This window comes from Schistocerca serialis, chromosome 7, assembly GCF_023864345.2.
Source record: "Schistocerca serialis cubense isolate TAMUIC-IGC-003099 chromosome 7, iqSchSeri2.2, whole genome shotgun sequence".
Classification (NCBI taxonomy): Eukaryota; Metazoa; Arthropoda; class Insecta; order Orthoptera; family Acrididae; genus Schistocerca; species Schistocerca serialis.
This window is the reverse complement of record NC_064644.1, coordinates 553,795,281-553,823,245: the sequence shown is the minus strand read 5'-3', so window position 1 is coordinate 553,823,245 and position 27,965 is coordinate 553,795,281.

Here is a 27,965-nt window from a genome sequence, read left to right as displayed (position 1 = left end):
GCGCGTAAGAGAGCCTTCCCACGAATCTTAACGTTTTCTGGGGCTTTCTAAGGAACGCGCTTAAGCTAGTGCAATGACCTTTTCCCGCGCGAGGGCGAACAGAGAGACACGATTGGTGGGTTGAATTTTGATCGGAGTTTCAGTTTGTTCCAGAACATTCTAGGCGCAGTAAGGCGCAGAATGTTTTAATTGGCTGGAAGAAGCCAGGAAATAATAGTGGGAGCGAACTGTGCTGGTCTGGAGCCACGGAATTGGCCAGCTCGAAAAATAGCGTGCGGGTGCTGATTTTTGCAGAGGGGAGCTTTTGGAGCTGTTATCGAGAGAAGCGTCTTAGCTCCTGTAGCGAGCGGACGTCGTGCTTTCGGCTTTGCTGTAGGAGAGTAAATTATTTTCAGTGTGCTGTGCAGAACTTTGAATAAGTCTGCCAGCTGCAACTGAAACTAGTATTCAGTTAGGGGTACTGTCATGTTTTACTGTTAGAGACAGGCTGATTCCGCTAATTACGGTTGGGAATACTGTCTCACAGGAAGCAGACAGGAGCAGAGCAATTTCCTTGCGCGATACTTTATTAAAGACGTTACTTGATTCCGCCTTTGGGCTGGTAAGTTCCGTCTTGACGAGTGCGAGACGATTGGAAAGAAAGCAGAATTAGCTTTTGAATAGCAGTTTACGAACAGGAAGCCTGTTCGCGAAAATAAATACATTTTGTTGCAATTGAGGCTGCTCGACGACGCAGACGCCATCGGCAGCTTGCTGACCTGTCCACGACGCTGCGTTTGGTAACGTGATGCTCAGTTTCGGCATTTGATCCGATATTGCGCACGCCTGTGATTACCAGAGTTCAGTCTTCCAGCCACGCTCTTATTGAAAATTTGTTAATTGCAGTAGGTTTGTGTGACGCATTTTATGCCATCTGACAAACGCAGAGAGAAGAAAATAACAAGTACAGATGCGTTATCCGACCTTAAGAGTTATTTTTGGAATTTAAGGGCGATTGCCATTACTAGCTTAATTTTATAACTTATAAATGTATGTCATTGCCCAGTTTGATGTTAGGTTGTTGTTCAATAAATGTGTTCAATGCTATCCTTGTTTGTTTAGTAGTGATCAGTTCCCTGAACACTATTTAGTTATTAAATATTAATCAAAATTAGTGAAGGGGCAGTTTTAATTAACAGGTTGGGTCTCATAACAGGCCATCAGCCAGAGCCAACGACCCGATCCAGTAGGCAAAATCAACAAGTAAAAGCATTCTTGTTAAAACCCCCCGACATTTGGCGGGCCCGCCTGGGGTCCCTACTCTTCATTTTATGGAAAGAAACCCCTTCCAGTTTTATTTCTATAAAGCAGATTGACAGTACTTAACTTGTGTTTACAAAGGTGTCGCAAACGAAGGGCGACATGCAACCAAGTCAGAATTCGTGCAAGTTTGTCACACAGTTTATGGATCACCAATAACAGAATTTGTAGCAGTCTCTCCTACGCCGTGCCATGCTCTGCGAATACGTTCCACTAATGTCCGTATAATAAGCCGATCTGAGCGCCCGAGGCTGGCAGGAGCAGCGCTTATATTCACCTCGCCTTGAGGGAGCTTCTGTCGTGGTGCGGTCCTGTTCCGCGCACCCTTCGCCGACGCCGTTTCATCGCCTTTTCTGGTCTTGCGTTCTTCGTCTTCGTTCCGGCGCTTGTGGTTACGCCAGAACAGAAAGGACCTACTGCTCATAAACTTGCTAGAACACAGAGCCACAATTAACGCACAGCGGTATCTGGACGCTTTGGAAATACTGAAGCGTGCTATCGCGTCCAAACGCCAAGGAATGCTGACAGATGGTATCATTCTGTTACAGCATGATCGCCGCGTTATTAAACTTCGTGGCAGATTAAAACTGTGTGCCGGACCGACACTTGAACTCGAGACCTTTGCCTTTCGCGGGAAAGTGCTCTACCAACTGAGATACCCAAGCACGAATCACGCCCCATCCTCACAGCTTCACTTCTGCCAGTACCTCGTCTCCTACCTTCCAAACTTTCCCGCGAACCTTGCACAACTAGCACTCCTGAAAGAAAGGATATTGCGGAGACATGGCTTAGCCACAGCCTGGGGGATGTTTAGAGAACTATCAGTTGGTAGAGCACTTGCCCCCGAGAGGCAAGGGTCCCTAGTTTCCGTACAACACACAGTTTTTATCTTTCAGGAACTTTCATAACAGCGCCCACTCCGCTGCAGAGTGAAAATCTCATTCTGGAAACATCCTCAGGCTGTCGCTAAGCCATATCTCCGCAATATCCTTTCTTTCAGGAGTGCTAGTTCTGTTAGGTTCGCAGGAGAGCTTTGGAACGTAGGAGACGAGGTACTGGCGGAAGTAAAGCTGTGAGGACGGGGCCTGAGTCGTGCTTGGGTAGCTCAGTTGGTGCTGGCGTCTGTGGCCAAGCGGTTCTAGGCGCTTCAGTCTGGAACCGCGCGACCGCTAAGGTTGCAGGTTCGAATCCTGCCTCAGGCATGGATGTGTGTGATGTCCTTAGGTTCGTTAGGTTTAAGTAGTTCTAGGGGACTGATGAAATGTTTCAAATGGCTCTGAGCACGATGGGACTAAACATCTGAGGTCATCAGTCACCTAGAACTTAGAACTACTTAAACCTAACTATCCTAAGGACATCACACACATCCATGCCCGAGGCAGGATTCGAACCTGCGACCGTAGCGATCGCTCGGTTCCAGACTGTAGCACCTAGAACCGCTCAGCCACACCGGCCGGCGGGACTGATGACCTCAGAAGTTAAGCCCCATACTGCTCAGAGCCATTTGAAACATTTGAGGAACGCTTTATTTCCATTTTCGCCGACACGGTAGCTCAGCATGTTCGGTCAGAGAGCCAGTTGGCCTCTGTAATAAAAAACTGAGTGGAAGGATCAACAAACGAACTTGAACGGATGTCATGTGACGTCCGCAACGACCAAACACAACGATCAACAATGAACAAAATGAGAGGGGAAAAAAAGTTGGTAGAGTTCGAGTCTCGGTCTAGCACACACTTTTAATCTTCCAGGAAGTTTCATATGAGCGCACATTCCGCTTCAGAGTGAAAATCTCATTCTGTATCTCCGCCTTATTGTTGCCATGGTTGATTGACTACGCTGCAGAAGTTTCGCTTGGAAGACTTTACACATGCTCCACGCAGTCCGGATCTCTCCCTGCTTGATTTCCGTATTTTTGGAGCCCTCACGAAACACTTTGGTGGCCGCCGATTTGCTTCGGAAAGAGTGGTGCACGTCTGTATACAACAATGGTTCCGTAGGCAAACGTTTTTCTATGAAGGCACTCACTGTCTTGTCTCACAGTGGGATAAATCTACTAACAGTTAGGTGATTACTTTTGAAATAATAAACAATTTACTTACTTTTCTCCATCTGCCTTGTCTTAATTGGACCGTTCCTTCTATTGTCATGCTCAGAAGTATCCGAAATAACCTGAATTGCGTTCCGCGTGATTTCCATGCAGCCCACATAACGTATTTTTCTTGCGCGTCCCCTGCTCTCTTTCCGGTACAGTTGTGTGGCTATACAAAATTATTACCGCAAGAGACTTTGAAACGTCCCCTTTTGAAAAATTATACATGACTGTGCTTAAACTGACACAAAATATTTTTAGCGCAACGCAATCTGACTTTCAATAATCCCTACAAAAGAATGGCCCTGACTAACATTAACCTATACCTTTCACAAATCACTTACCTCACAAAAATCTTCGTTACTCGAACTACTGCAATATAGCGAGTGCCACTACTGCCAGCTAAATAAAAGATTCAAACTACTGAAGGCACTAAGTACTGATAGGCGTAGTTAGCAAATGAAAGATTTTGATAGAGAACAAATGATGTATTTACCTTAATAGTCATAATATATATAGCAGTTCATGACATCCAGTCTTACAAATTTCAAAACTCCGCCATCTCTCTCCCCACATCCACCACTGCTGGCAGCTCACCTCCAACTGCTGAACGCTATGCGCTGTTAACATCCAGCTGCCCAACACTACAATGGCAGACAACGATGCAAACTAGCCACAGACTGCATACAGCACAGCCAGTGATTTTCATACTGAGCGTTACGTGGCGTTACCAATAAGAAAACATAAATAGCCTACTTACATAGCCCCCATGCTCCCCACAAAAAATTTTATAAATTGTTTTGGGCAGTGGCCAATAATGATTTGATAAAATTTTTCATAATTACAATAACAAAGATATCAAATGCACACACTTATTGATACAATGTTGGTCAAAAGCTAAAATTTTCTCACAGTCCATAAAGACAGTCCTGATCATTCATCACAGTAAAATAGCAGTGTTTTTCTCAATGTCTGAGCAGTAAAAGAAAATGCTCACGGAAGTAGTGGATTTCCCTGCAGTCTTGAGGAAGTAGTGTTGTCCTTACAACGGAAAGACAGTGCTGACTCTTGACATGCAGACAGGTAATGGTCCACCACAGAGCAAACCCACAGCAGAGTCATTCGAAGTTTTAAAAAATATTGGTAGGTAGGTCATCACAGAGTAGACCCACTGTAGTCCTGGTAGAGATTGTGGTATTGGTGGGCCACCATAGGTGCAGACCCACTGCAGTCCTTGTAGAAATAATGGTATTGGTGAGTCAGCAAAGGTGTAGACCCACTGTAGTCCTTCCAGAAATAATGGTATTGGTGGGTCATCGAAGATACAGACCCACTGTAGTCCTTGTAGAGATGGCCAGCAGCCATCTGTTGCGACTGTGCAGGTGCACAATCACCATCGAAGAGTCTTGCAGAGAATATAGCAAGTCCATAAACCACCACTTACGCACGCACAAAGTTTTTGGAATTGTTCTTAGAAGTCTTGCAGACAATATAGCAAGTCCATAAACCACCACTTGTGCACTCACCAAAAAATTTTTTTTGAAATGTCCTTAGAACCAGTAATGCTGTTATCCAGTCCCTTGCTGAATTATCAACACACGTGCAAGCACTAACAGTCCCAACTTCTCACATACTGTGCATATATTATGACCAACAGAAACATGTGCAGTGAAATGTAACTTACAAGTTACTTAAATTGATGTACTGGTGTCAATTACAATTTTATAACATGAGAATACAATCACAAAGGTACAAAATACATCATTAAAGAACATAACAATACAGATAACATTTGTAGTAAAACAGGCTTTACAAAAGAATAGAAATAAACAGATACATCAGCGTTACAGGAATTATGACATAAGTAAATATATAAAATAATGAGAATAGTTTTCAAAACATTAATTTCACACATGAGCATTAAAACAGAACAGAATTAATAATGTCTAACATCTTTACAAAGTAAATAACATATTATTAATGCAAATTATATTTGAGGATAACAGTATTCCTCATCATAGTTCACGTAGCTGAGTATTAGAAAAATTCTACAACATAAGTCTTATCAGATAAACATATAAAGACAGGAAGAACATAAATACACAAGGGTACACAAACACATAGTGGGATAACACAAGGAAAGGACAGGGTTTGTTTTACTGCAGTATTTTGCAAACAAAACTTTCTTTACTTCTCGGAGATCTCCCTTCGTTCTTCATTATTTCCAAAAAGTCCTATCTATACCTTCTTTCTGTACTTTTCTCATATACCCTCTCAGTGCATTTCTTCCAATTCATCGCAACTCATTCTCTTATATAGTCTACCCCCTCTTAAGCTAACTTAAATCTACTGAGCTCAGATGCTAAACTAAGGGATGAGGCAATGCAGCAGCACAAAACAATTAGTACAAACAGCAATGACAAAAAATTCAAATTGCAAAGCAAGCAGCAGTAAATCTAAATTAACAGATAAAATGCAAAATTACAACTAATATGAGCCATGTGCAGCAACAAGAAAAATAAATCAGTAGTAAAACTGGTTTAACAGAGTTATACAAAGTCAAATTCAGTAACACTATGCCTGGCAAGCAGCAGCAGCAAATGCAATAACTTATACCTAAACATGACATAGCTCAAGCAGAAAAAATATTACACTAAAGACAACAATGCAGACAAGGGAAATGTATATTCACATCTTAATATCTATGTAATTAAAGTGGTGCACCACAAGAAGTTATTCAACCAAAAAAATTACCAAGTAGTTGAAAAGAAAATTCGGTATGCAATTCCTGTGAAGGGAAATGTCTTTTTATGCTCCTTCGTTTTTTTGAATAGATCATAAAATTATTTACTGGATCTGTAGGCATAAAATATTTATATTAGTACATCTATTAAATTTTATTTTAACCAATGCTGCAGTGCAGCTAGAAACTAGATATTAAACAAAATGAGTAAATAAATACATAAAGCAAGCCATATGGCATTTCTCTCAACTAGCAAGACAATAGCTGTGAAATGTTTCTCATCGTTTCATTAGGCATTTTAGTAAATATCATAAATTAAGAGCTCCACAGTGTAATCATATGTTTTCAAGTTTGAGCGTGTCGTATTTGCGATGCTTTCTACAAAAAAATGTCAATAGCGAGGATAATGGCCTCTCTTTTTTTTTCTCCACCTGTGCCTGTGAAAGGCACACACTAATGGCTTTTTTCCAGGCGTCTGTTGCACAGCTCGGTGCCAATGACTTATTACGTGCAGGTAGTCACTTAACTTTCTTACGGAAATATTTACGACACCAGTTTGCACTACAGTGACAGTCTCATATAAAAATTTCACAGGTCGAGAATTTGCATTTCAAATCTGTAGAAACAAAATCCTGTAAATATAACAGTGTCCAAAAAACTTTCGCCAGCATAGTGATACATTCTCGCATATACACACATTTCATAACTCTTAAAGTACGATTCTCGGTTTCCAACATCCTTTTCCACAAATCAGAGTCCCTAACCACTACTCATTATTCCTTACCTTATTACACATATACATATTCATATTCATCAACACATCTTCAATATTCCATCATAATAACTACATAGTGTTGTGTCTAGACAAGACAGCCTAGACACAATGAGAGGAAGCCGAAAGGCACGCGCTAAGTTAAAGCAGGATGGCGTGAGGTCTGAAACAGGATACGTAATGAATGCTATAAAGAAAAGTACGTAGCTGCTGGAAAACTTAACTTTAATCCATCCTTGTGGTACATCTGGAGATTGTGGCGATACCAGTGAGACTCTTTTAGATACATGCAATGTTACTAATGGCGCCTTGCTAGGTTGTAGCCATTGACTTAGCTGAAGGCTATTCTAACTATCTGCTCTGCAAATGAGCGAGGCTTCGTCAGTGTGCATCGCTAGCTGTGTCGTCCGTACAACTGGGGCGAGTGCTAGTCTGTATCTCTAGACCTGCCTTGTAGTGGCGCTCGGTCTGCGATCCCTGACAGTGGCGACACGCGGGTCCGACATGTACTAATGGACCGCGGCCGATTTAAAACTACCACCTAGCAAGTGTGGTGTCTGGCGGTGACACCACATTCCTCCCCCGCAAATCGGCGAACGGTCGTGTTATAAGGCTTCCGCCCACTGTGAGGAGGACCCCATGTTGACGTATGCGATGAGGTGGGGAGCCAAACAACAGGCGAGGCTGTGCCACCCGCACCCGGCCATTCGGTCCGAGGGGATCTAGGAAACGCCTGAAAACCTAGTCCAGGGTGCACGTCAACATGCGGTGTATGCGCCCGTAAAGAGACAGGAGGGGCCGAAGGGTCGACCTCCATTGCGTCGGGGTACCCGACGCGCAAAGACGCCATGTGGTCCGGAGCGGGCAAGAGTTCCATGGCGGAGGACAGCTGGTGACGGGAAGCGATCGGCGGCGCGTGACCCAGGGAGGCGCTTGGCGGCGGCAGCGAAGCGTCCACTGTGGGCGGCGCCGGCTGAAGGACAGGCGGAGGCGGCAGCGGCACGTCGCCATGGGGCAAAATGGAAGGCATCGTCGGTAACACCTGGGGATGGGGCGAGCCAGTAGATGGGTCCCCAGGGCGCTGATCGGACGGCATCGTCGCTGAAAGCAGACGGGGAGCGGCAGAACCCGTGCGACGACAGAGGTGCAGCTGATTGAGATGCCGACGCACCTCACCAGAGGGCCCCAAAACCAGATCCAGAGCACGGCCGAGGCAGCGAAGAACACGCCCTGCGAGCCAACGCCGTGAACCTCGATAGTTGCGATAGAATACAATGTCGCCTGGAGCAAAAGCAGAAGTCTGCCGCTGCACAGGAACCTGATGCGGCGGATGCAGCAAAGACATCAAGGTTCGATGAGGACGACCGCGGAGCAACTCAGCCGGCGAGCGACCATCTCGGGGCTGAGAGCAATACGAAGACAAGAGAATGCGACTCTTTCAACTTCAACATCTGTGACTTGAAAGTCCGGACTAATCGTTCAGTGGCACCGTTTGACTGAGGCGAAAACGGCGCGGATGTCAGATGTTGAATACCATTGGCCTGGCAGAATGACTGAAATTCTGCGGACATGAATTGTGGGCCATTGTCGGAAACAATAGTCTGCGGAAGACCTTCAATGCAAAAGATAGCAGACAACGCTTGGATGGTGGCAGAGGACGTCGTGGAAGGCATCCGGACAACAAAAGGAAAATTACTGAAGGCATCTACCAGAACCAACCATCGAGCATTCCAGAATGGACCAGCAAAATCGATGTGCAAGCGTTGCCAAGGGGAAGTGGCTTTTGGCCATGCAAAGACTTTCCGCGGCGGTGCGGATTGTTGTTCGGCACACGCCATGCAAGAAGAACACATATTCGTAATAGCAGCATCGATTCCGAACCAAGTACAGTGCTGACGAGCAAGTTGTTTCGTTCACACTATACCCCAATGTCCTTGGCGAGGAAGCCGTAAAACAGAGGACTGTAACGAACGTGGGACCACGACTCTGGACTAATCATGATCAGAACGCAACAACAAAACACCACGTCGAACAAAAAGTCTCTCCTTGTGAGCAAAAAATCGGCGAACCAACGGATCCTCGATCCGAGACTTTGACAAAGGCCATTGCGTAGCAACAAAACGTAAAACAGTAGCAAGGACAGGGTCAGCAGCTGTGGCCGTAGCTACATGACGAAAATCAATCGGAAACGATTCGACCACGTCATCGGTTTCCGCATCAATGAACATGCAAGCAAGTTCGGAAGAATCGAATGCTCTATCATCAGCAACAGGCAAACGGGACAACGCATCGGCGTTTCCGTGCTTAGCAGTGGACCGATACAAGATATCGTAGCGGTACTGCGAGAGGAAAATAGACCAGCGAATGAATTTCTGCGCTGTACATGGAGGTACAGGCTTGTTCGGATGAAAAAGCGACGTCAAAGGTTTGTGGTCTGTGATGATGGTAATGTGACGACCATACAAGAAATCATGGAACTTAGTAACACCAAACACGAGAGCCAAAGTATATTTCTCTATCTGTGAATGATTTCTTTGCGCAGATGAGAGCAATTTGGACGCAAAGGCAATAGGGCGATCATGCGACCCATCTTTGTGCGCAAGCACAGCACTGATCCCAAAATGCGATACATCTACCATCAACAAAAGAGGTTTCTGGGGATCGAATGGCATAAGGCAAGTATTTGAAAGCAACGCCAATTTCAACTGGCGAAAGGCGCGTTCGCATTCCGTCGTCCAGACGAACGGAACACCTGTACGGCGTAAGCGATGAAGCGGAGCTGAAAGGGAAGAGGCATTGCGCACATTCACTCACACCTTGTGATTCTAAATCATGTAAGGTTCTCGCGACCTCATCACGCAATGAGTGTGGAACATAGCGCGCTCTGAAAAATTTCGGTTGCGCGTGTACTTGCAGTTCCAAATGTGCTTCATAGTTCTTAGCGCAACCAAGGCCCGGTGCAAAAATGTCTGAAAATTCTTCACACAGACGAGAAACACTGTCTGAAGGCACAGTCTGATTCACTGATAGGACCAGATTGACTATAGACATGTTAAACAACTGAAATAAATCTAAACCAAACAAGGTCACTGCAGTAGAAGAACGTAAAATGACACAAGTTTTGTTTGTCCCTTGTATGTTGCAAGAAGACTGCACTGTCCGAACACAGGGATATTCTGACCTGAATAACTATTTAACTGAACATTTGCGGCACGCAACGGAGGTTTGCCCTGTTGTTTGTACGTGTCGTGATTGAGCAATGAAACTGCAGCTCCGGTATCGAGCTGGAATGGTATGACCTTGCCATTAAAGTCCAAATCTACAAAAAGTTTATTGTCCTGCTGACGACAAGAGCGACTGTCTCGCGCAAGTTGAACTGACACTGGTACAGAAGCACTTGCGACTTGACGCGATTTCCGGCGACGTCGACGCACAGTATTTGTGGGACGAACACAGTCACTGTTAGAGACAGTGGCACTGGACGAAGTGGAATTAACTACATGAATGTCCATGGGCGAAGGTTCACGACCCTGAGTATTCTTGGTTCGATTCCGGCGTGAAGCAAAGAGCCTAGAATGGTTGTGATTGTCTGATCTGAGCTTTTTCTGGCAAACACTTTGAACATGTCCTTGTTTATTACAGTAAAAACAAATAGCTTGGCGTGACGGGCAATTGTCACGCGAATGTCTAGTTGCACACCACGGGCATGATTTCACTGCATTTGTATGCTGGCGCGGCACACCTGGTTTAGAGCGTGGCGGCAGCTGCGCGGACGGACATGTGCGAGGGCAGTTTACTGGGCCGTGCAGCGCGCCGCCCGGCGGGCCGGTTAATGTTACACACGGCTGGCGAAGTTGCAAATGATTCCTGAGCAAAGTCAAGCGTGTCTTGTCTATCCAATATGTCTATCACTTGCTGAAGGGAGGGATTAACTAGTTTCAAAATCTGTTCCCGTATGCGAACATCAGAAACGTTCTGTGCTATTGCATCACGTACCATAGTATCTGAATAAGGGAGTCCACATTCACACTCAAAAGCACAATCCCCTGTAAGGCCTTGCAATGTTGCAACCCACTCCCTATTAGTCTGACCGGCCGTACGTTTTGTACGAAAGAAAGTATACCTTTTTGCAACTACATTGACTGTTTCTTTGAAACAGGCATCTAAAGCAGAAAAAATTTCGTCGTAGGACAGAGTTGCTAGGTCGCATCGGGGAATTAATTTCACTATCACATGGTACGTTTGCACCCCTACACACGCCAATAAATGAGGCTGCCACTCGTTACCTTGAATTCTGTAGGCGGCGAGATGAAATCCAAACTGGCGTAACCACTCCGTCCATGTTTCCACGTCTGCTTGAAAATTACGGAATGGTGGTGCAACTGCATGTTGTGGCTGCGGTAGCGATGAAGCGGCGGCGGCCGCATCGTTTTGCAGTGCACGTTGACCCTGGACGAGCTGTCCAAGGGCATCCAATAACGCCTGCGTCTGGTGATTCTGTAAGCGAAAAAAATTCGCACAGTACATCTGGCGAAGCCATGACACAAGTAAATGTAAGCAATTAGAAAGAACAAGACCCTTTGTTGACTCGTCACCAAAAATGTTGTGTCTAGACAAGACAGCCTAGACACAATGAGAGGAAGCCGAAAGGCACGCGCTAAGTTAAAGCAGGATGGCGTGAGGTCTGAAACAGGATACGTAATGAATGCTATAAAGAAAAGTACATAGCTGCTGGAATACTTAACTTTAATCCATCCTTGTGGTACATCTGGAGATTGTGGCGATACAAGTGAGACTCTTTTAGATACATGCAATGTTACTAATGGCGCCTTGCTAGGTCGTAGCCATTGACTTAGCTGAAGGCTATTCTAACTATCTGCTCTGCAAATGAGCGAGGCTTCGTCAGTGTGCATCGCTAGCTACAACGTCCGTACAACTGGGGCGAGTGCTAGACCTTATCTCGAGACCTGCCTTGTGGTGGCGCTCGGTCTGCGATCCCTGACAGTGGCGACACGCGGGTCCGACATGTACTAATGGACCGCGGCCGATTTAAAGCTACCACCTAGCAAGTGTGGTGTCTGGCGGTGACACCACACATAGCATAATCAGATTCCTCATATAACATCAGCTTATTGATCATAAACATACCTCAACAGCATAATACACATCCTCGTGGTGAAAATAACATCATAACACCTCAGTCAACTCTCAAAAACGTCGTAGCTTTCTGCAATAATGTCAAAACCTAAAAAAAATTTCTCTGCTCATTTCAGTAGTGTCATCTACCTCAAACGTACTTTAAAATCATGATCCCATACCAAACACATCATTCAAAGCTCTCATAGTATCACAATGGTTCCAAAAAAATATGAATAGTTGACACAGTACAGACAAAATACAGTTTCATAAGTGTGAAGTTACCCAATTGTCTAATTGCGTAAACATGTGTCACTGATGTACTAAAAAAATGTTTGTTTCTCTGTTAAATAATCAGGTAGCTGTGTAATTCTGTGTTGGAGAAATATGGTACCGATGTGTAAAGATGTATAAGCAAATACCATACTAGCTAGGGCTCCTTGTGCTTGTCACACACATGGTACACAAAGTAAGCGTGTACCCCCTGAGGATTAATGTAATTATACCCTCAGGTGTTATAGATTACAGCAATGGAATGAAATGTATCACGGAAAACTTTCTTTGTAATTCAAAAATCTTTAAAAATAAATGTTTTAAGTATAAAATTAATCACTCAAATACGTGTACTGTAGCGCTAAACTGTGCGTCTTGTTGCAACATAATCTCTGTGGAAGTGTCGTAGTTATCGTCATCCGAAAGCTAAGTTCTGCAGAAGTCAATGTACTTACCTCATGATAAACAAAAGTGAAATGCTTTGCGTATAGATATCGTAGTTATTATGCTTATTGGCGTGATGAAGAAAGTACTGTACAGTAACATATTGTTGTGCCACGAAAAAGGCTGTCTCATTGTTGCTATACCACAAAAGTTACTACTAAAACATGTTTTACTTTCCAGAATAATACAGAAAAACTGTGCAGAAATAAAATAGAAACACCGCAAAAGCAATATTGTAAATGGTCACTCATTAGTAGCGCCGTGATAAAATCATGTAGCTGTCACATAAACTAACCACTGTGTCATCTGGTATCTCACAGAAAGTATTTTAAATCCAGAATGTATTTTCAAGTAAACCAAAATGTTGCATTAAAATCTCATTAGCAGTACTGGTAAATGTTCTAAGTATGTGAGCCTTATAGTCGTTACGCAATCGTGCAACTAACAAGCAAGAATGTACACACACAATAACACTGTGTCGTCTGTTCACAATAACAATGCATTTGTAATTTCTGTTTAAATAAGTTCTCTTGGTTCTTGACTGGATATTTAACTTTAAACATTGCAGATTGTATTTCAATAAACGGTTTTACATGTGAAATGTGGTGTAAACCTTTAGTCTTCCTAGTATGCAGAGTTTCAACTTCAACGCAATTATCATGCGGTATACGTAGGTAAGGAGCGCTAAAAATTTTCTCAAGGTTAGCGTCTATGTTATTTTTCTCTGAGCCAGCCAGTGCATGTGGCTGCCTGCGGTGCGAGTCATTGTCTGTCTCTCTGTTGGCGCGCGTCGTTATTAGGATTAGGAGACCTAACTTCTACAAATTCACCTTGACGAGAGTGCCCTGCTCTGTTTGAATCCGGCCAGTTCTGATGCAATTCAGGTCTGTCGTTACGATTATATCGTCTGTCGGCATGTCGGTAGATTCCATAGTTCCTTTATTGTCGGTCACGTGGTGGAGAATTTCTCCCTGAATCGTAACTGCGCGCTGGCCATTGCGTCTAAAGTCATTCTGTCTCCCTTGATAATAATTATTTTGGTTCCCATATTGTTTGTTCCTCTAATTGTCTCTGTGATAGTCACTACCGCGGAGAGGTGATCTCTCCTTGTAATTATTACTACTCTGCCAAAGGTTGTCATATGGGTGGTGTCTGTTTTGGTCACGATTTGTGTTGTGAGAATAGCCTTGTCGCATCCAGTTATTATTTCTTTCATGCGGAATTGTGACAGATGTGACCTGTAATTGTTGTGTTCCTGTTTTCGCGTTCCGCGATTGTCAGCATCAATTTCCAATTCTTGTAACGGTCCCTGAAAAGCTTCAATGTCGTCTTTGCAACGTCCTGCCAAAATAATATTTCTTAAATGTTCAGGCAATTTCATTAAGCAAATGCGGATGAGTTCTGAGGGGCTGTATGGGTTTGAAAGATATTGATTCTTATGCAACATGTCTTCAAAATATTTCACAAGACTGGAAAATTCAGATTGTTCGAAATGTTTCATCATTATGATGCTATGTTTTACCCGGTCTTGTGTAGCTTGAGACCAATATGCTGAGAGGAAGGCATGATAAAATTCTCCATCACTGTGACAATCGTGAATGACCGATCGCATTCTTACAGCTGGTTCATTCTCTAAGTAGCCACACATAAATTCTAATCTGTGTTCTAACGACCAGTTGGGAGGAAAACAATGAGAGAATTGATAGAGCCATGCTTGTGGATGAATGTCGTTGCCAGAATTCTTAAATGTTTTGAATTTACGTGTAGTAATGAACAGCTTATAGTCAAAATCATCGTGTCGGCGAGTCGCATATCGGTCATTGTTACGTCGTTTCGGTGGTTCCATCTCAAAATTCGGTGTGCCTTGCCAATTTCTTTCATAATTTCCGAAGTGTCCTGTGTTATTATTTTGTGGTTGTTCCGTATTTCTAAGTCCCCCTTCCCGTGTTGGAGCGCGAGTGTCCTCTGAAATATGTAATTTTTGTATTACTTGTGCCAACTGATCTTGTACTTCCCGGATTTCTCTTTTGTGTTGCGTATTAATTTGATTCTGATTTTGTTTGAATTTCTTAATTTGTTCATACTCTTCTGTGTCAGTGATGGCTACAGGTCTTGTGTCATTCAGATCATCATCTACCTTTGTAGATAAGTTAGTGAACTGATTCAAAAGTTCGGCTACTTTCTCCGATAGTGTACTTATTTCCTCAGTGTGTTTTTCTGAACCAAGTTTCAGAGTATCTACTGTGTCCTTTAAGTTTTCCTGAGTTTTTGCAAGTTGCGTAACCGAATCGGTAGATGCAACTGAGTCAATTTTAGCTTGCAAGGTGTCGTGATTTTCATGAACAATGGTTTGCAGTTCTTTTACGGCTACTTCGTGATTCTGTAATGCATTTTCATGCCGCGAAAAAATAGGTTGAAAACGCTCACAAATTTGTGTTTTTACTTCATTACAGACTTTTTGACATTTTGATTCAGTGTTATGTAACTCAGTAGTTAAATCTTCACGTGTTCGTCCAGGTGTGGTGTCTAACTTTTGAAGCTTTTGCTGTGTTTGTCTCTGATTTTGTTCCATTTGTTAGCTGTAATAACAATACATTAGTGTCTGGAATCTGTTCCTCTACGCTTTTCGGCAGTGCATTTGCACCGGCAACATTCACATTTTGACAAACAGAAAATGTGTCTTGACTTATTTGAGAAAACGGTGAGGACGCAAAACCTGAATCTACAGTATTTGCAAAATTGTGTCCTGTCATTTCGGATTCCTGAGGCGAGCTGTTGCCGAGCGATCGATCGATAATGCTTCCCTGTTTACTAATTGTTTCACTGCCTACGCCATTGTTTGCCGCCCGCTCCATTTCACTATGCACAATTACCAAATTACTATGTTGAACATTGGTTAATTCATTACACGGTGGCGCTAACACACTGCTTTCATCTCCACTGTCATTTCTCAGTTTACTTTGGAGCCTAGTATTACGTTTTTCACACGATATAATTGTCACAATATTTCACAAGATAACACAGAAAAGCACAATTTGAAGAGCAAAATAAGATAACATAGCAATGGAAATAATGTCTACTTAATCGCAAGCGCAGCTGCGAAATACTTGGTGCAAATCTACATGCATGTCACAACTGTTTTACTGTACAACAATGAAAAACTACAATTACAAAGGAAATTCTCTCTATGATTACGCGCTAGCAATAAACAAAGGCTACACTAATTACACAAACCACAAGAAAAAAATCAGAAGATTCCAGTGAGAAATCCTCGGCTAAGGGTCGACATATGAAACGTCCCCTTTTGAAAAATTATACATGACTGTGCTTAAACTGACACAAAATATTTTTAGCGCAACGCAATCTGACTTTCAATAATCCCTACAAAAGAATGGCCCTGACTAACATTAACCTATACCTTTCACAAATCACTTACCTCACAAAAATCTTCGTTACTCGAACTACTGCAATATAGCGAGCGCCACTACTGCCAGCTAAATAAAAGATTCAAACTACTGAAGGCACTAACTACTGATAGGCATAGTTAGCAAATGCAAGATTTTGATAGAGAACAAATGATGTATTTACCTTAATAGTCATAATATATATAGCAGTTCATGACATCCAGTCTTACAAATTTCAAAACTCCGCCATCTCTCTCCCCACATCCACCACTGCTGGCGGCTCACCTCCAACTGCCGAATGCTATGTGCTGTTAACATCCAGCTGCCCAACACTACAATGGCAGATAACAATGAAAACTAGCCACAGACTGCACACAGCACAGCCAGTGATTTTCATACAGAGCGCTACGTGGCGTTACCAATAAGAAAACATAAACAGCCTACTTACAACTTCTAGAGAACATCGCTCTCTATGACAATCATTCTGTGCTTAAAGAAATACCGTGATAGTGCAAATGCCAGGAAACATGTTATTAGAGAGGGGTCACTCCTTGTTAACTTAAAATTTTTTTACAATAAGTGTCATTTCAAAAATGTTACTGCTCTCATCAGCACATGGGCCAACTAAAGCCTGTAAATCACTCAATAATGCTTACTCAAAACAATTTTTTTTTCTGGATAAGAGATTTTGCAAAGCCATCTGAATTTGCAGTGTTCTGTGATAATTCGAACAGTTCTTGTTCTCTAAAAGGTTTTCCAACCACCTATTACCTGTCGTTCGCTTGGCGAGTGGTTCTGCATACGCTGGATGAAACTAACTCTTTAATTTTTTTTATTGAACACTGATATACAGAATTTTCCCTGACAAAGACAACTCAGACTTAAGCTACTCATTTATTACCCACAATACACAAGCACAACCCAATCTGACTGCTATACATTGACAACATGACTTCCAATAATTGACACAAAAGAATGGTCCTGAATGGCAAGAAATCTTATCAATAATACAAATACAAAAAATATGAAATTAAAGAAATATGAAACTACCTCCAACTCTGTTAATTGCCGAATCTCATTTCAATCACGAATCCCGATAATGCAAACCACATTCTTTTTTTCATAAATCACTTGCCTCACAGAAGACGTTCATAACACGAATACAGCAATTACAGCAAGTAGCAGCAACATCCAGTTAAATAAAAAGATTCTAACTACTATAGACTACTACTTGGAGGCATACAGTTAGCAAAAAAAAAAAAAAATTGTTGAAGAGCTGACAATGTATTCAGAAAATTTTACCTTATTCGTGTGACATCCAGTTCCAAAAATTATATTGTTGTCAATAATTCCACTACCCAAGCATTATCAACAGCATCCAACATCCTGCATTTCCTTCAGTATTTTCTTATAAACACATCATTTCATCTCACTTTACAATGCATGTCCTACCAACACAGAGTCTCCACTAGGAATACCATGTCCATACACTTCCCTATCCTCTCGCTAACTGCTAGTCCGTCCAACCACAGAATCTGTTGCCGAGGGCGCAGAGCGCAGTCAGCGATACTAACACAATATACAGCGCTGCCATACAGCGCTGCCAACTTACAAACAGGCTACTTAACGAATTGACCAGCGAGAAAAACCGCGATTGACGGCTTCAAGCGCTCTAGACACATCTCAACATCAGCAGCATATCGTTAGCAGTTTCACTCTACTCAAGAAGGCTCTTGGATCCACGTGAAGCTCGAAACTCAACCATCACCCTTATTGTCTAGACAAAGTGACATTATAGCTAAAGGGATTTATGAGAAGCATGTTGTACCAGTGATTGAACTTTACGTCTTCGTTACTCCAGTGCCCTACGATAAGCTACTGCTTGAACGGGACCACAGTCTTTGTGAAAACTAGCAGATATCACATTCGGTCCAGTTTCCTTTGTACTGTTGAGCAATTTTAGTTTATTTTTCCATTCCGAGATCGCTTATCTCAATATCTGCTATTTAGGTATTCGTGCTGTGATTGAAAAGAGGAACCATAGTACGGTTTTCTGTTGTTGAAACGACTTGATGGCTATCGATTTCGGTATTTCATTCTTCTCCCAGACAGTTTCTGTTTCAGTGTCACTGTGGTCACTGAGCCACTGAATAGATGATTTCGATCTGCTTACTGACTTCAAATAAAATCAAAACTTCTTAGGATTTTTAGTGAGATTCATTCTGCCTACATTCATCCTCTCTTTGTCAACCAGGCTGCTCCCTGCCTCACTTAGTCTCCGGCAAAATATCTTGCGTATTAGTTTTAGTTATTACCAGTAGCCGGCCGCGGTGGTCTAGCGGTTCTAGGCGCTCAGTCCGGAACCGCGGGACTGCTACGGTCGCAGGTTCGAATCCTGCCTCGGGCATGGATGTGTGTGATGTCCTTAGGTTAGTTAGGTTTAAGTAGTTCTAAGTTCTAGGGGACTGATGACCACAGATGTTAAATCCCATAGTGCTCAGAGCCATTTGAACCATTTATTACCAGTAGCCACCCAGTTCTCTTCCCCTTCCCGCACACCCCTTCTCCCCCATCTTTGCTCTAGATTCTTTACGGAATGGAATTCAAATGTTTATGATGTAAGGGGGACAGCATCTGGTTAAATAATCAGCGGCTGGTTCTATATTATCTTCGGCAAAATTCCACGAAATGCTATGTTTACAGAAAATATTCATTTTCCAAAAAAATTCTCAAAAATATCATTCAACATCAAATACTTGCTCAGCTACTCTCCTTAATTTCTTTTCTACCTTCCTGTCTTTCTAACTTCGTTGAAGGACGCTAAATGCCCTCGTTATCAACCACTGCATGACCTTAGCATGCGTAATTTTCGCTCCGATTTAAGAAAGGCTTGTTTTTCGCGCATCTGAATGTTTATGGCGTCACGTTTCCTGCACTAAGCATAGTACAATGAAATTATTTTGCAAATACATGCAGTACTACATGTGGATAGTGTCTGCAAAAGTTAGTGGTAATAAAATAATAAATTAAAACATCATAACTGTTTCTCAAATTTTACTGCATGAAAAGTGGAAATGTAGTGTGGGATAAACTATTTTTCCTCTCATTATTTTGAGCAGTGTGTCAACGAGAAGAAATCTGTAAAAGGTTTGAAATTATGTGTAAATTCTGTCGGAAATTACTAAGCGCTGTCGTTTCAAATACTGGACGAAGGTAGTCCTGCCAATTTCTGCACATTGAGTTACATTGCCTCAAGAAGATATACACACAGTTTCTAAATTTAAAACTTGGCTTACTGTTTTAAATCTGTAACGTAAGATTATACCTCACAATGTGTAGACTATCGCAGCATTTAAAATTTTTGACTTTGCTCCATAATTATATGAAATACTGAAAATCAAATGTTTGTTGCTTCTTGAAGTTGTTAGAAGGCAAACTGCAACAAATTTCGGGTGGTGTTAGTCGTTTAGTAATCTAAATTGCTTGAAAGTAAAGAGTGTCCAACTCTAGCCTACTACACTGCTGTCCAAAATTAAAGCAACGAACAGAAATTTTACAAGGTAGAAACAACGTAAAGAATACGGAACGTAAACTACAGCAACGTACGTAATAGTACACGAAAATATTCTTGGTTTTTTCCAACTCAATAGATTTGCACACACATTGTGACAATTGGTTAACGTGCTCGCTATGGGGCGTGACCACCTCTGGCAGCAATACAGGTCTGACATCGACGGAGCGTGCTGTGAATAACATCATCAATATCATGTCGAGACAATAACGCCCATTCTTCCTGCGGAGCTACTCGCAAGCCGTGGTTAGTCGATATTGACGTGATGCAATTCGTCTCCCTAGCGCATCCCAGACATGCTCTATGGGATTCAAATCTGGAGGACGAGCAGGCCACGCCATGCATCTTCCGTTTCCAAGAAAACATCAATCACTTGTTATCTACGAGGTCGAGCTCTACCGTCCATCAGTGCGAAATCTGAGCGCACGGCACCACGCAACAACCGTACACGAGGTCCCAAGACCTTGTCACGAGACCTGACAGCAGTTAAACCTTCGCGATTCACCCGTACAGTTTCATGAAGAGGTGTTCGAGTGGTCAACACAATACATGCCACGCCATCAGTGATCCTCGTCTATATCGGTCTCTTTCCACAATGTTCGGGTCACGAAATCGTGTTCCACATTCTCTTCAGAGGCAAATCCGTCGAGAATCACTCTCCAGACCAAATCAGAACTTATCTCTGAAAAGATTTTCCAGGTGGCAGGTTGACGACTCCACTTCAGACGTTCCCTTCTGTGAAGACACGTCAGAGGTGCACATACGCAGGTCTCTGACTATAAAGGCCACTCCATCGAAGCCTCCTCTACATCGTTCGCCTCAATACAACACGTCCTGTGGATGCTGCGAGGTCCGATGTTAGTTGCTGCGCAGTACCGTCGTCCCCTTACAGCCTCTCTTTCTGATGTCACATGTGGTCGGCCCTGCCCTGGTCTTCGGGAGACAGTTTTGGTCACCACATCCGAGAAACAACATAATGATTCAGCCATCGGGCCACATCAGTCTGCTACTGCCCTGCTTCCATTCTTCGTATGGCCCTCCACCGCAGAGAGTTTAATAGGCCCGTTCTCTGTGCCATACTGCACCGTCTGTGACTGTGTATACAGCGATTGTGGATGTGGGACTATCCGGCAAACACTATTTGACAGGTGCCCTGACGTCATCGCTGACGTGGTTTTCCGTTGACCGAAATTCCATCTTCTGTGTAGAACACGATCGTACGGGCATCTGTTGACGTGTGTATGATTATATCGTGAATTAAGACACAGGAGAGGGAAACAACGGTCTGTTGCTTTCATTTTGGACACTAGAGTGTAGTTGGGGGGGGGGGGGGGGGGGTCCCCTATGTGTTGCGGCAGGGAGTAATCGGAAAAGCGGTATCGATTTCCTTCATCCAGGTGCAGGGATTAGACGCGGATAAGGGAAGTCCTGGAAATGCACTGCCGCGCAACGCTCAGGCTGGCTGTGACGCAGTTCCTTCCGCCCGCAGGTCATCTGCGGAATCTACAGCACTGACGCACTCGTTCAACGGATGTATGAGAAGTTACGACTCTCACTTCGAAAGCATCCTCTATATGAAAAAATGGTTCAAATGGCTCTGAGCGCTATGGGACTTAACTTCTGAGGTCATCAGTCCCCTAGAACGTAGAACTACTTAAACCTAATTAACCTAAGGACATCACACACACCCATGCCCGAGGCAAGATTCGAATCTGCGACCGTAGCTGTCGCGCGGTTCCAGACTGTAGCGCCTCTATATGAGGCCGAAGACAAATGTTCTGTGCAGTTAGTTTTTGGTGTGCGTGCCACTAGGAAAACTAAAGAAGTCGCAGAAAGTTAAATTATAGGGATGGGACCTGGATAAGTTGAGAGAATTAGGGATTTCTGAGAAATTCAGAGGGAACAGTAGGCAGAACTGGTTCAGATTAGGGTAAGGGTCACGACAGAAAAGAAATGTGTTGTGACTTGGCAAGACAGCCAAGTCACAATGAGAGGAAGCCGAAAGATACGCGTTAAGCTCACGCAGATTGGCGTGAGGTCTGGAACAGTTAAAGGAATTAATATTAGCAAATAAAGTACGTAGTTGATGTAATACTTAACTTTAATCCACAATTGTAGAACATCTCTCTTGACGGTACATGTTATAACCACAATATAAAATAATATCAAATGCTATGGCGCCTTGCTAGGTCGTAGCAAATGACGTAGCTGAAGGCTATGCTAACTATCGTCTCGGCAAATGAGAGCGTAGTTGTCAGTGATCCATGTCTGGCTAAGTCGGCTGTACAACTGGGGCGAGTCTCTCTAGACCTGCCGTGTGGTGGCGCTCGGTCTGCAATCACTGACAGTGGCGACACGCGGGTCCGACGTATACTACCGGACCGCGGCCGATTTAAAGGCTACCACCTAGCAAGTGTGGTGTCTGGCGGTGACACCACAAAATGCATGGCCCTGGTAAATGAAACAGTGAAGACAGCAGAGCATCAAAGAGGCAAAAGTACAAAGCCCAGTGAAATCCTTGAATGACGCAGGAGATTCTGAATCTAATTAACGAAAGCAGAAAATTTAAATATGCTGCAAATGAACAAGGCAAAAGGCGATACGGACGTCTACAAAAATGAGACTGACCGGGCAGAGCAAAATGACAAAGTAGGAATGGCTCGACGACAAATGGAAGGATGTCAAACCATATACTCATATAACTACAAGAAAGCTGGGCACCTCTGATAGCAAAATTAAAGAGACGTTTGGAGGAAAGAAAAGCAGATGCATGAGTATCAAGAGCACAGATGGCAAGCCAGTACTAACCAAAGAATGGAAAGCTGAAAGGTGGAAGGAGTATACAGGGTCTTTCAGAAGTAACAGTAAATATTTTAGAAGGTGGTAGTATGGAAGAATAGTGATAAAAATGGCATATAACATATGTCCAATTTTTATTGAGTACTGGGATATACCGGCCGGTGTGGCCGTGCGGTTCTAGGCGCTTCAGTCTGGAATCGCCTGACCACTATGGTCGCAGGTTCGAATCCTGCCTCGGGCATGGACGTGTGTGATGTCCTTAGGTTAGTTAGGTTTAAGTAGTTCTAAGTTCTATGGGACTGATGACCTCAGATGTTAAGTCCCGTAGTGCTCAGAGACATTTGAACCATTTTTACAGGGGTACAGCTGTTAATATATAACCCAAACAAACTTAAAGCCATGGCAAATGAGGACGTTCACAGTAGATTTTCAAAAATTCCACCGCCTACTTCAGTGTGCTCTTGATAACACCAGCAGCAATGTTTCCATTACAAAACTCATACACAAATACCATATCGGCATAATCAGCATGTGTTACTACGTGCCGCACGTTTACACGCTGCAGTACAGTAGACTTGGCAAATACAATGGAAACTCATTGTAAACTAAAGCACAATTTCACACCGTGAAAATCAACACCCTGCTGCTGACATTCGGTAAACACGACCATAGCAACCGGTGTGCCAACATACGAAACGAAAATGCATTGAACTCAGATGTAGCTATGCACTCAATAAAGATTGGACACTTGTTATATGGCACGTTTTATTGCAATTAGTTTGTACTACCACCTCCTAAAATATTTACCATTCCTCCTGAAACATCCCAGTATAGAATGACTGTACAAGGGAAATGAGCCTGAAGCCAATATTATAGAAAGGAAATGAGAAGTGAATGGAGATAAGCTGGGAGGTTTGATACAGTTTGATCACCGAAAGACCTAAGATCCTTGGAGTAGACGACAATCCCTCAGAGCTATTGATATTTTTAAGAGAGCCAGCCACGCGCAAACTATTCCACTTGGTGTGCAAGAACTAAGAGAAATGCAAAATATCCTCATATTTCAAATAGAAATAATAATTCTATTTATAAAGAAGAGAGGTGCTGAGAGGTGTGAATATTAAGAAACTATCAGTTTGAGATGATGATGTTTCGTTTGTGGGCGCTCAATTGCGCGGTCATCAGCACCCATACAAAGTCTCAGCTTGTACACAGACCGATTTTTTTTACACGGACCAATCTAGCCACCGACACGAATGAAGATGATGAAAGATGAGGACGACACAAGCACCCAGTCCCCGGGCAGAGAAAATCCCCAACCCGGCCGGGAATCGAACCCGGGATCCCGTAGCAACGCCTAGCCACTAGACCACGAGCTGCGGACTCTCAGTTTGACATTGTAGAGACAGCAAAGGACTGGGAAGAGTAGTCGAATGGGCTGGATATTATCTTGAAAAGAGGTTTCTAAGATGAACATTGATAATAGTAAAACAAGGGTAATAGCATGTAGTCGAATTAAATTAGATAGTGCTGAAGGAATTAGACTAGGAAATGACATGGTAAAAGTAATAGACCGAGCAGAAAAATAACTGTTTATGACGAAGTAGGGCGCTTGTAAGATACAGACAAAATGGTTCAAATGGCTCTGAGCACTATGGGACTTAACATCTGAGGTCATCAGTCCTCTAGAACTTACAACTACTTAAACCTAACAAACCTAAGGACATCACACACATCCATGCCCGAGGCAGGATTCGAGGCTGCGACCGTAGCGGTCGCGCGGTTCCAGACTGAAGCGCCTAGAACCGCTCGGCCACAACGGCCGGCAAGATACAGACAGGCTACAGCAAGAAAAATATGACGAATTTTTCAATATCGAACATAAATTTTAAAGTGAGGAAGCCTTTTAGGAGGTATTTGTCCGGAGTGAAGGTTTGTACAGAAATGAAACATGGACGATAAGCAGCTCAGATAAATAAAAGAAGCTTTCAAAATGATGTGCTACAGAACAATGCTCAATGTTGGATATTCTTCTAATGAGGATGTACTGAATCGAACTGGGTAGAAAAAAAAAGTGTGACACAACCTAACTAAAAGAAGCGATGGGTTGAAAGGACACATCCTAAGGCCTGAAAGAAAAGTGCATTTGGAAAAGGTGGAAAGTGCGGGGGATGAAAATTGCAGAGGGAGACCAAGGGTTGAATACAGTAAGCAGGTTCCACTTGATGTAAGTCGCAGCGATGAAGAGGTCTGCACGGGACGGACTAGCTTGCAGATTGACGCAGCACGAGCAAGCGGGACACTATCCCCGAGACGCAGTTCGGGTCTCGGTACGGGTCCCTCTCCAACATCTCAGAGGTTCCACAGCGATGGACGCGCCGTAGCGCCGGGGATTCTTCGGAACCGTCTCCCGTTGTTTTCTCCAGCGTGTGTCATGGCAGTCTCCTCTTCTAACTTTTGTTCAGGGCATTTTTCTTCTAGGGTCATATCTACGAAGCCTGTCACTCTACGAGTCTATGTGCTGCGAATATCTTGAGGTTATCGTGGCTTATTGCCTATTATCTTTTGTAACCCGATTTTCAACTGACGTATGAAAGCTACAGTTAGGCGACTTCATAAGACACCTGGAGAGTCTCCACACCAACATTAAATTTAGTAAGAGGTCATAAAAGGGTAAAGAGCTGCCCTTTCTAGATATACTGGTTACAAGAAATGGTGAGAATCTGGGTCAACGTGTATCAAAAATCGACACATAAAGGCCGATACCTGTAGTGTAGCCATGTATGGAAGTGAAACATGGACGATAAATAGTTTGGACAAGAAGAGAATAGAAGCTTTCGAAATGTGGTGCTACAGAAGAATGCTGAAGATTAGATGGGTAGATCACATAACTAATGAGGAAGTATTGAATAGGATTGGGGAGAAGAGAAGTTTGTGGCACAACTTGACCAGAAGAAGGGATCGGTTGGTAGGACATGTTCTGAGGCATCAAGGGATCACCAATTTAGTATTGGAGGGCAGCGTGGAGGGTAAAAATCGTAGAGGGAGACCAAGAGATGAATACACTAAGCAGATTCAGAAGGATGTAGGTTGCAGTAGGTACTGGGAGATGAAGAAGCTTGCACAGGATAGAGTAGCATGGAGAGCTGCATCAAACCAGTCTCAGGACTGAAGACCACAACAACAACAACAACCTGTACAATCTTCTAAATCATCAGCGTAGCCAGAAAAGAGTTTTGATTAATACGCTTGTAACACAAGCTACACAAATATGTGAGCTGCAGAACATCGGGCGCGAGATGCAACACCTGGAAAGCCTTCTGGGGAATAATGAGCACTCCGCCCGCTGCATTACAAGTCTCACTAAACATAATATGTGACATAAAGGGAAAAAAACGTCTGGTATGGTCTCTCTGCAGACATTCTCAGAGTGATAGACAGAACTTGTTGTATATTGCGCAAACACGGCGTGACGATTTACACACCGATCAAGAAGGTAAGAGGGAATGTCATCGCCGGCCGGAGTGGTCGAGCGGTTAAAGGCGCTACAGTCTGGAGCCGAGCGACCGCTACAGTCGCAGGTTCGAATCCTGCCTCGGGCATGGATGTGTGTGATGTCCTTAGGTTAGTTAGGTTTAAGTAGTTCTAAGTTCTAGCGGACTTATGACCACAGCAGCTGAGTCCCATAGTGCTCAGAGCCATTTTTTAATGTCATCGGCAAAGAGCAATGAAATGCATACGTTGACTTGCATCGCTGGTGTGAGCGTGAAGTGCTGGGGTTTGTGAAAAAGTGCTGTCTGCCTGCCACACTAACGTGCTCAACACACAAACGATATCAAAACTGACGTAAGCCTTATGTTGCTTTAACCCAGCAAATTGCTAACCACAGTAACTGAAAAAACTCTGTGGCCTCAAGACTTTGTTGAATGCAAATGAGAGCAGTTCTTGTTAGTCATTTGTCGTACAAATTAAATTCCCTACCACACTTACATTGTTCCATATAGCGGCACCTGCTTCACAACGGAACGCTGTCACAGCAACAGCACAATTCATTTATGCAGATGAAACCAGTCATATTTGTTATTTAATGAAGGTGGCATGACTTGAATTCAATTAATTGTGGATGAAGCCCGACCAACAGGCATTATATCCATTCATCAAAAATGATAGTGCATTGAGAATGGCTAGTTTCTAGGTGAAATCCAGATCTGCCAATAAAATTTAAAAAGGACGACTGATAGCTGAAATCTATTATTTAAAAGTCAATATAACAGTCGTTGCGTGCAACAGGCTTCTGAATGGAAGGTAATCTGATAAAAAACTTGATGTATTTCCCTACAAAATAACACTAAGCCCAGCTCTATATCTTCTTTCAATAAATTTATATGAATTTTTAAAGTCGTAAAGTCCTTTTTAAAACACCCAGTTTATATACATAATTGCTGTTACCATTAATGAACATATTATTTTATGTCCTACTCACGCAACTACACTTCAGAAATTAAAAACTACAGAAAATGGCTCTGAGCACTGTGGGACTTAACTGCTGAGGTCATCAGTCCCCTAGAACTCAGAACTACTTAAACCTAACTAACCTAAGGACATCACACACATCCATGCCCGAGGCAGGATTCGAACCTGCGACCGTAGCGGTCGCGCAGTTCCAGACTGTAGCGCCTAGAACCGCTCGGCCACTCCGGCCGGCGAAAAACTACATTTTTTTAAAAAAATACACCGTCGTAATTGCGATTGCTGCAGCTGTCATTGGACTCAGAGGAGTCCTGTTTCATTCTTCTCTCGTGACCCTTATTAACACTGCTTCACAACTGGCAGGGCCGGGCAATGACCCGGTGCCTCTGATAAATATGTCTTCGCTAATCAGTGGTGCAAAACACTGCATAATATCTCTGGCGCCCGTTCATGGCCGCGAGTACATGGATAACGATTAGACCCCCGCATGAGGTTGGGCCGCGACGTGATGGGGAATGAGATGAGGAATATTTCTAGCTTGAGTGCTCCGACAACAATAGTGCTACCTGAAGCTCTGTATTTACACTTGCTCTTCCACTGACAATGTCGAGGCTCACATCGGATATTTTCGGACTCCAAAACTAAAGATGTTTCTCAAAACAGACGCTAGCCGAAATTCGTACTTTTGTATTAGCAGTCGACAGTAAAATAAATATCTGTTATCCCAGGAGATATTGCAAATATTGTGTCACGAAAATTAATTGTTTGATTGCTCGTTACGGGACGGAATAGGCAGCTGATGTTACTGAGCGTTTCATGCGTATCAAAGAAATTACACTACTGGCCATTAAAATTGCTACACCACGAAGATGACGTGTACAGACGCGAAATTTAACCAACAGGAAGAAGATGCTGTGATATGTAAATGATTAGCTTTTCAGAGCATTCACACAAGGTAGGCGCCG